This window comes from Heteronotia binoei, chromosome 12 (assembly GCF_032191835.1).
Source record: "Heteronotia binoei isolate CCM8104 ecotype False Entrance Well chromosome 12, APGP_CSIRO_Hbin_v1, whole genome shotgun sequence".
Lineage (NCBI taxonomy): Eukaryota > Metazoa > Chordata > Lepidosauria > Squamata > Gekkonidae > Heteronotia > Heteronotia binoei.
The window spans coordinates 4,844,814-4,854,673 of NC_083234.1; the positions used below are offsets into that span (position 1 = coordinate 4,844,814).

The 9,860-nt window shown below is 46.9% G+C and overlaps 1 pseudogene; it reads right to left on the bottom strand.

Annotated features, from left to right (window-relative positions):
- Positions 1 to 407: 407 nt before the first annotated feature.
- LOC132579949 (nicotinamide N-methyltransferase-like) lies at positions 408 to 9,629 on the bottom strand (annotated as a pseudogene).
- Between the last annotated feature and the right edge of the window lie 231 nt (positions 9,630 to 9,860).

The following is a 9,860-nucleotide window of genomic DNA, read 5'->3' on the forward strand; positions in this document are numbered from 1 at the left end:
ACTTGACTTGTTCTTGAGAAACCCATGCTGGCTCTTAGTAATCACGTCCATTCTTTCTAAATGTTCCAGGACCGACTGTTTGATGATTTGTTCTAAAACTTTTCCAGGTATAAACGTCAAGCTGACGGGTCAGTAGTTACCTGGATCCTCTTTTTTCCCATTCTTGAAGATGGGGACAACATTCACCCACCTCCAATCTTCCGGCACCTCTCCTGTTCTCCAAGAATTCTCAAAAATAATAGCCAGAGGATAGAAATTACATCCGCAAGCTATTTTTGAACCCTTGGATCATCTGGCCCTGAGGACTTTGCAAGACTGTCCTCTTCTGGTTGGCGTTTAGTTGACGGCACCTGTATTTAAGGGAAGTGCAAGAAGACCGTCGCCTCTGAAATAACACCAAACTAATATTCTGTTTTAACTGTTTTAATTATTGGACATCTTGTCTTATTGTAGAATGTGTAATTTTAATATTTATTAATTTTAATTGTTGTTGGGATTTTATGTTGTGAGCCGCCCTGAGCCTGCTTCGGCAGGGAGGGCGGGATGCAAATCGAAAGAAAGAAAGAAAGAAAGAAAGAAAGAAAGAAAGAAAGAAAGAAAGAAAGAAAGAAAGAAAGAAAGAAAGAGAGAGAGAGAGAGAGAGAGAGAGAGAGAGAGAGAGAGAAAGAAAGAAAGAAAGAGAGAGAGAGAGAGAGAGAGAGAGAAAGAAAGAAAGAAAGAAAGAAAGAAAGAAAGAAAGAAAGAAAGAAAGAAAGAAAGAAAGAAAGAAAGAAAGAAAGAAAGAAAGAAAGAAAGAAAGAAAATAGGTGTTTATGTACTATCCCTATGCTGATCCTAGGTTGGAACTTCATACCCTCTTTATATGTTCTGTTGCTTGGTGCTATATGTTTATTAAGATTTATTATGATCCTTGTAATATAAAATTCAAATATCACTACCCCCTTTTCTTTCTTCCTGAATCCTTGTCCTTTGAAAAAAATCAATTTTAAAGATAAATTAAATTATACTTTTCAGCCCTACTTGTGTTTATAACCCAACCCCCTGAATGTTTTGCTTCAGCGTTTCCGGGCAACCACAAAAGTTGCCCCAGTAGCATCAATCAAAGCTGCTGGAAAGCTGACATTGGTGGCATCCAGCCACTCAATATCAAAGCCAGCCTCTTTCACAGCTTCCTCTATAGTCTTTTGTTCCAAGTAGAGGCAATGGAACTGGCACTGCCGTAGCGTGTAGAATGTGCATTCTAGCGTGGTGACCAAGACGAGGTGACCTCCAGGCTTTAAGAGGGAGCTGATGTTCTTCAAGGCAGAGTGGAAGGCCGGGAGGTCTTTGCAAGCCACCTCCAAGCAATAGGCAGAGAGGATGCAGTCAGCCGGAGGGAGGGAGAGCGGGGCCAAGGGGTTGGGCTGGGTGACATCACACTTCAGGACCCGCTTGATGCTGCTTCGGACCTTCTCCAGCTTCTGGGCCCACTTCTCCCTGGGGAAGAAGGCAAGAGCAATGGGACAAGGCCTGCGCCACAAACTGCCCTGTTTTTCACCTGCACAGACATCACACAGTCTTAGGGTTGTCACTTTCTGGTACAGAAATACCTGGGGGTGGAGTTTAGGGAGGGGAGGAACCTCAGCAAGGCACAATGCCATAGTCGAGTCTACACTCCAAAGCAGCCATTTTCCTTTACGACAAGTGATTCATCTGGAAATCAACCGTAATAGTGGGAGATCCTCAGGTGCCACCTTAGGCTTCCCAACCCTCCCACCCTGGCGGGGGACCCCAGGATTTCCACCCTCTTCCTCCGCTCCCCAAAAAAACGGAAGCGGGGGGAGGGGGGGAAACGGTGCCGGGGAGCATGGCGAGCTGCCCGAGCCTGGAGTGGGTGAGGCCGCCGCGCCGCTGCCGCCCCCTCCCCGCCCACTGCAGCTGCTCCTCCTAGATGGGCCCAGGCTGAGCCCATCTTGGAGGAGCAGCCAAGAGGCGGCAGCAGCACAGGCAAAACCAGTGAGTCAAAACCAGAGAAGGGGAGGGCGGAGGCAGGCCAGGAGCATGGCGTGCCGCGAATCCGGGCCCTTCTAGGACCTGGACTCGTGGATCACCATGCCCCCAGCTCGCCTCCACCCCCCCCTCCGATTCCACCCCAGAGGCAGAGTGGGCGAGGCCACTGCGCCGCTGCCGTTCCCCCCCGCCCCACCACAGCTGCTCCTCCGAGATGGGCTCAGCCTGAGCCCATCTCGGAGGAGCAGCCACGGCGAGCGGAGAAGAGGCAGCAGTCGCGCAGCGGCGTCGCCCGCTCCGAGATGGGGCGGCTCGCCATGCTCCTCGGTGCCGTTTCCCCCCTCCCCCTAGCTCCACCCCAGTGTCTCCTGGCTCCACCCCCAAAGTCCCCAGATATTTCTGGGATTGGACTTGGCAACCCTACACCACCTGGAGGTTGGCAACATATTAAACAAGGTTGTCCAGCTGGGTTTGGCTGACCTCCCGTTCCCCAGCACTGATTTGCCAGAGCAAATTTGCTCTCATTTCTTTCTGTTATGCCGAATGTACTCATTATCCTACCCTCACATTAAAATAAGGCAAAATAAACAAGCACGAAGTTATAGCTGTTTTTTTAAAATGTTCGTTATCAAGATATTTGCTTTTCCAATGAATTTATTCCTCCATCCTGTTGACTTTGACATCCACGCAACCTCTGAAATGTTTCTGTACTAATCCAAAACAGAAGGAGGCTGTGTCTCTCCCCGCCGCCATATAGCCTGCCCTAATTAAATCTCACATCATTTCCAAAACCAACAACCACCCAGAGCAGGATTATACTGCCAAGTATCATCACTGTTGAGATTTATAGTAATTCTCCCTTCAATCTGCTGAAATATAATGAGGGGGGGGGATTATGACGAGGTGGAAACTATTAAGACATCTGGTATTCATTTGTTGAGAAAAAGAGCACGCTTGCAAAAGAAGCATCACAAGACATGGAATCTGCAAGGAATTTTGGGCGAGGGAAGTCTTGCCCCTCCCTAGGGTCGCCAGTCCCCAGGTGGGACAAACAATGGAAGTTATACAACTACTGTGATGAATAACAAAATTTCTTATAACCATTTAAAAAACCTTTGTATATTTTTCACGTATTTTAATACTTTGTATTATAAATTTGGCATACTTCATGTTGTAACAGAGGTCCAATATTGACATTCCCACATTGCAAAAAAAGTCTATGAGCACCCGGATATAGGCCCATTTCATCAGCAGACTTCCTCAAGAGTAATGCCTTTCTATGTTTTTTCAGGTTTAACAGCCACTAGTACCAACCAAATGTTCATATTCTTCTTCCCACATGTTTTCTCTCATTCACTCCAAGACACTTAAGTGTGTATGTTTTATATAGGAGCTAGAGCCAGTTCAAACTGATTCATTTAGCCAGATGCCCAAGCCTTCTGGAGTTTGCTGGCCAATAACCCTCTATGAATACATTCAGCAAGCTGTTCTTTAGATGCCCATTAGCTCTTATGTTCTTTATAATTAATTTTAATGTCAAGCAAGCCCTTCTTTATGCAGCAAATTTAGCTCAGAACACTTAAGTGCATGATTTTAACCAGGCCAGTACTGAATCTAAAACCTTTTAGAATTTACTGGCCGAGGGTTTTTTTTTTTTGCAATATGGGAATGTCAGTATTGGACCTCTGTTACAACATGAAGTATGCAAAATTTATAATATGAAGTATTAAAATACATGAAAAAAATATATGAAGGTTTTTAAATGGTTCTAATACATTTTGTTATTCATCACAGTAGTTGTTTAACTTCCATTGCTTGTCCCATTTACTGTGATCCCATTTCCTTGTTACAATCCCCAGGTGGGGGCAGGGGATCCCCTGGTTTGGAGGCCCTCACGGTCATCAGAAAGCGGGGCGGAAAGAGGAGGAAAATGTCTGTTGGGAACCCTTATTATTCCCTATGGAGACTTATGCCCATAGGTTATAATGGAGAATTGATCCACGGGTATCTGGGACTCTGGTGGGGGGGAGCTGTTTTTTGATGTAGAGGCACCAAATTTTCAATAAAGCATCCAGTGCCTCTCCCAAAAACACACCTCATGTTTCAAAAAGATTGGACCAGGGGGTCCAATTCTATGAGCCCCCCAAAAAGGTGCCCCTATCCTTCATTATTTCCTATGGAAGGAAGGCATTTAAAAAGGTGTGCAGTCCCTTTAAATGTGATGGCCAGAACTCCCTTCGGAGTTCAATTATGCTTGTGACACCCTTGCTCCTGGCTCCACCCCCAAAGTCACCTGGCTCCACCCCCAAAGTCCCCAGATATTTCTTGAATTGGACTTGGCAACCCTACCCCTCCCAGCTTGCAGTTCCCCCCTTGCTCCATCTCCATTTCACTTGTTTCAGTCCCTCCACGCACCCACTCTCTGATCTGTCTCTCCTCTCCCAGCCTCTCATCAAACCTGCTTGAACATAAGAGAAGCCATGTTGGATCAGGCCAATGTCCCATCCAGTCCAACACTCTGTTTCACACAGCTTGATCTCCCCCACCTCTCCTTTCCCACCTTTCCTGTATGTTTCCTATTTGTGCTTCTCTCCTAACCTCTTGCTTCTTTCCAGTTGCCTGGGTAATACTTTTTGGAGATAGATCAAGATGGGTGACCATGTTAGTCTGTGCGCAGCAGTAGAAAGGAGCAAGGCTCCAGGAGCACTTTAAGGACTAGTGGAATTTGTGGCAGGGCAGGAGCTTTCTTGACTCATTGCTCACTTCTTTATCTGAAGAAGTGATCAGGGACCAGTGTTCCTGCTAAGCTGAGTTAGTGTGAACTAGCTCACAGTTTTTTTAACCTCAGACTCTAGGGTTGCCAAGTCCTCTTCATCCCCCAGCGAGGGACATTGGTGTGCGCGATGTGCGCGCGCTTGACAAAATGATGTCACCCGGAAGTGACATCATCAAAATGGTGGCACCCATGCGGGGCTGCTCTAGGCATTTCCAGAAAACTCTATGGTTTTCCCAGATGCTCTAGCCATTTGGGAGGTTAAAACTCTATGGTGCCTATTGTACCATAGAGTTTTACCTCCCAAATGGCTAGATCATCCGGGGAAAACCATAGAGCTTTCCCGGAAACGCCTAGAGTGACCCCACACGAGTGCCACCATTTTGATGACATCACTTCCAGGTGACGTCATAATGCCAGTGATGCAGGGGGAGGTTCCTCCCATCGGCCCAACATTGGCCCGCCTGGACCGGGGGCTTGGCAGCCCTATCTGGCTCACACATGAATGGATGGCCCCACAGCAAATTAATCTATGCAGGAGCTCACAACATTAATGCCAGGAGCTCACGAAGTAGAATTTTTGTTCACAAGACTCCACAGCTTAGAGGGAGTATTGGCAGGGACTCGTGAAAGTTCCTACCCTGCCACAAGGTGCTATTGGACTTTGACCAATTCCCCACTAGCTTTGTCCTGGTCTCAGGTCCCTCTTTTCTGTGGGGCTTCCGTCCGATTTTGCACAAACTGCCGCAGGGCTGCAACTCACTCTGCCTCTTTCCCGTGGGAAGCAGAAACCAGTTTTCAGAGGATCTTGCTTGCCGTGGGAAAGAGGCGGAGCAAGTCGCAGCCTCAGGGCAGCTTGTGCAAAATCGGACGAAAGCCCCACGGAGAAGAAGAGCATAAGACCCAAAGGGTGATTAACATGTGGAATTCACTGCCACAGGAGGTGGTGGCGGCCACAAGTATAGCCACCTTCAAGAGGGGTTTAGATAAAAATATGGAGCACAGGTCCATCAGTGGCTATTAGCCACAGTGCATGTGTGTATATAAAATTTTTTGCCACTGTGTGACACAGAGTGTTGGACCGAATGGGCCGTTGGCCTGATCCAACATGGCTTCTCTTATGTTCTTATGTTCTTAAGACCGGGTCAAGGCTGGTGGGGAATCAGTTTGGCTCTTTTCTACTTTTCGGAGGGAAGCAGGACAGAAGCATTCTAAATAAATAAACCTTTTGTGGCACTGGTTATTGGGTACCATTTGGGGTTAGTTGCTGTGGCAATTCAAAATGCTATCTGAACTATTTTTTCCTCTATGTCTCTGTATGTGCAATGAATGGCAATTAAATCTCTGGGTTTTGTTTGTTTTGGCATATGTAAACTTTTCACATTTTTTTCTGCAAAACACGGGTTGCCATAAACCTATGCTGTAGCAGATCCAAGCGGGCAGCTGTGATGGTCTGAAGCAGTTGAACAAAGCAGGAGTCAAGTTGCACCTTTAAGACCACCTTTAAGCTGCCTCCGTTCCTGAGGACTGGAAGGTAGCAAATGTCACCCCCACCTTTAAAAAGGGTTCCAGAGGAGATCCGGGAAATGACAGGCCAGTCAGTCTGACTTCAATACCGGGAAAGTTGGTAGAAACCATTATCAAGGACAGAATGAGTAGGCACATTGATGAACACAAATTATTGAGGAAGACTCAGCATGGGTTCTGTAAGGGAAGAGCTTGCCTCACTAACCTGTTACAGTTCTTTGAGGGGGTGAACAAACATGTGGACAAAGGGGACCCAATAAATGTTGTTTAACTTAACTTCCAGAAAGCTTTTGATAAAGTTCCTCATCAAAGGCTCCTTACAAAGCTAGAGAGTCATGGAGTAAAAGGACAGGTCCTCTTGTGGATCAAAAACTGGCTAATTAATAGGAAGCAGAGAGTGAGTATAAATGGGCAGTCTTCGCAGTGGAGGATGGTAAGCAGTGGGGTGTGGCAGGGCTCAGTACTGGGTCCCATGCTCTTTAACTTGTTCATAAATGATTTGGAGTTGGTAGTGAGCAGTGAAGTGGCCAAGTTTGCAGATGACACTAAATTGTTCAGGGTGGTGAGAACCAGAGAGGATTGTGAGGGACTCCAAAGGGATCTGTTGAGGCTGGGTGAGTGGGCGTCAACGTTGCAGATGGGGTTCATTGTGGCCAAGGGCAAAGTAATGCACATTGGGGCCAAGAATCCCAGCTACAAATACAAGTTGATGAGGTGTGAACTGGCAGAGACTGACCAAGAGAGAGATCTTGAGGTCATGGTAGATAACTCACTGAAAATGTCAAAACAGTGTGCAATTGCAATAAAAAAAGCCAGCACCATGCTGGGAATTATTAGGAAGGGAATTGAAAACAAATCAGCCAGTATCATAATGCCCCTGTATAAATCGATGGTGCGGTCTCATTTGGAGTACTGTGTGCAGTTCTGGTCGCCGCACCTCAAAAAGGATATTATAGCATTGGAAAAAGTCCAGAAAAGGGCAACTAGAATGATTAAAGGTTTGGAACACTTTCCCTATGAAGAAAGGTTAAAACGTTTGGGGCTCTTTAGCTTGGAGAAACGTCGACTGCGGGGTGACATGATAGAAGTTTACAAGATAATGCATGGGATGGAGAAAGTAGAGAAAGAAGTACTTTTCTCCCTTTCTCACAATACAAGAACTTGTGGACATTCAATGAAATTGCTGAGCAGTCAGGTTAAAACGGATAAAAGGAAGTACTTCTTCACCCAAAAGGTGATTAACATGTGGAATTCACCACCACAGGAGGTGGTATATATATATAATTTTTTTGGCCACTGTGTGACACAGAGTGTTGGACTGGATGGGCCATTGGCCTGATCCAACATGGCTTCTCTTATGTTCTTGACCAATTTTTATTTAGAACGTAAGCTTTCGTGTGCTCTTAAGCACACTTCGTCAGACGAGGAGTGCTCAAGAGCACACAAAAGCTTACGTTCTAAATAAAAAATGATTGGTCTTAAAGGTATAACTTGACTCCTGCTTTGTTCAACTTTGTTCAAAGTTGTAGCGATCAGTGGTTGTATTGTGTGGTTTCTTTGGTATGTACTGGGAGAGGCACCCGTGGGTATTAGATATATGGATACTTGGCAATAATGAACAGAGGCAGAGTAGCATGACCTGGGCATGATCAGACCAAGGGGGGCACACAGGAGTTTGATATTCAACTGGAGCCAGATGCCAGTTCACACTCATTACCTGTCCCCTTCTAGCTCGCAAACGTATTTCGCCACTGGGCTCCAGTCGAAAGCTCCCGGCTCCTTCCTCAGCCACTGCTGCATCTCCTCCCGGTTCTGGTCGGTATAATCTGTGGCGATGATCTCTTGGAAGGACTCGCAGGCCGAGAGGAGCTGGTAGATGGTGGGTCCACTTCCAATATCAATCAGGGTGTCTCCTTTAAGGCCACCTGCATGGCACCACACATTTAGGTCACACAATCTGACCCCACAGAGTTTATTCTTGCCCATTAGGCCACACCCCCTGATGTAGCCAATCCTCTTGGAGCTTACAGTCGGCCCTGGAAGAAGAGCCCTGGAAGCCCTTGGAGGATTGGCTACATCAGGGGTGTGTGGCCTAATATGCAAAGGAGTTCCTGCTACAAACAAAAGCCCTGGGTGTCCTTTAGGGTTGCCAGATCCCCCATGCTGCCAGCAGGGTTAAGAGTCAAGCGCAACTTTAAGACCAACAAAATTTTATTCAGAACATAAGCTTTTGTGTGCTCCGAGCACACTTCGTCACACATCATCTGATGACCAACTTTGTTGGTGTTAAAGATGAACTTGACTCCGACTTTGTTCATGGCCAAATGGCAGGAAAAAGCAAACCGGTCACAGTAGCTTTCAAAGCAGCTTGGTCGGCCCAAAGTAGCAGCACTTCAAGCTATTTATTGCTGCTAGGGTTGCCAATCCCCAGGTGGGGGTAGGGGATCCCCCGGTTTGGAGGCCCTCCCCCCGCTTCAGCATCATCAGAAAGCAAGGGCAGGGGAGGGAAATATCTGCTGGGCACTCTATTTTCCCCTATGGAGGCTTATCCCCAAAGGAAATAATAGAGAATTGATCCATGGGTATCTGGGGTTCTGGGGGGGGGGGCTGTTGTTTGAGGCACTTGCACCAAATTTTCAGTATAGTATCCAGTGGCTCTCCCCAAAATACCCAGCAAGTTTCAAAAAGATTGGACCAGGGGGTCCAATTCTGTGAGCCCCAAAAGAAGGTGCCCCTATCCTTCATTGTTTCCTATGGAAAGAAGGCATTTAAAAAGATGTGTGGTCCCTTTAAGTGTGATGGCCAGAACTCCCTTTGGAGTTTAATTATGCTTGTCACACCCTTGTTCCTGGCCCCACCCCCAAAGTCTCCTGGCCCCACCCCCAAAGTCCCCAGATATTTCTTGAATTGGACTTGGCAACCCTAATTGCTGCAGGTCCTATGGCAATTGAGGAGGTCAGCTGAGAAGTCAGCAGCCCCACACAGAAGGAAATGGAGCAGTCGCTGCATTCTGGCAACTCTAATCCCAAGGAGATCCATTCTACAAGTGCCACAGAATGTACCCAGCAGCCCTCTCTCCTTACCCAAAGTGAAGACCTTCTGCAGATTTCTCAGAGCAAAGATTGCTATAGTCTTTTCGTCCTCTTTGTCAGAGCTGAAGGTGTAAAACGCTTCCAAATAGGCCTTCGGGTCAAAATGCTGAGCGTAATACTGTTTGTCACTGAAGGCTGGCTCCATGATGGACGCCTGCAGAATGCTTCCCGGAGGCTCTCTGAGGTTGGGCTCTCTGGGTTATCTTGCCAGCCCTCTTGATACTCATTGTCCAACCAAAGGCTCTCTCCAGGATCCTGCTTCTCCAATTTGCCCACCTGGTTTCAACCCCTTTCTGGTGTCATGTTTCACTATCCCGCTTCCAGGTGGGGTTGAATAACCCATCTGTATTGCCAGGGCATTCAATGACCCCTCTTTGTAAACATAACCCTCATGATACACAGTAGGGATGTGCAAAAAAAAAAAAAAAAAAAAATCGGTAGTACACGGACTCGGAAGTATTGGGGGGGGGGGGCGGGTA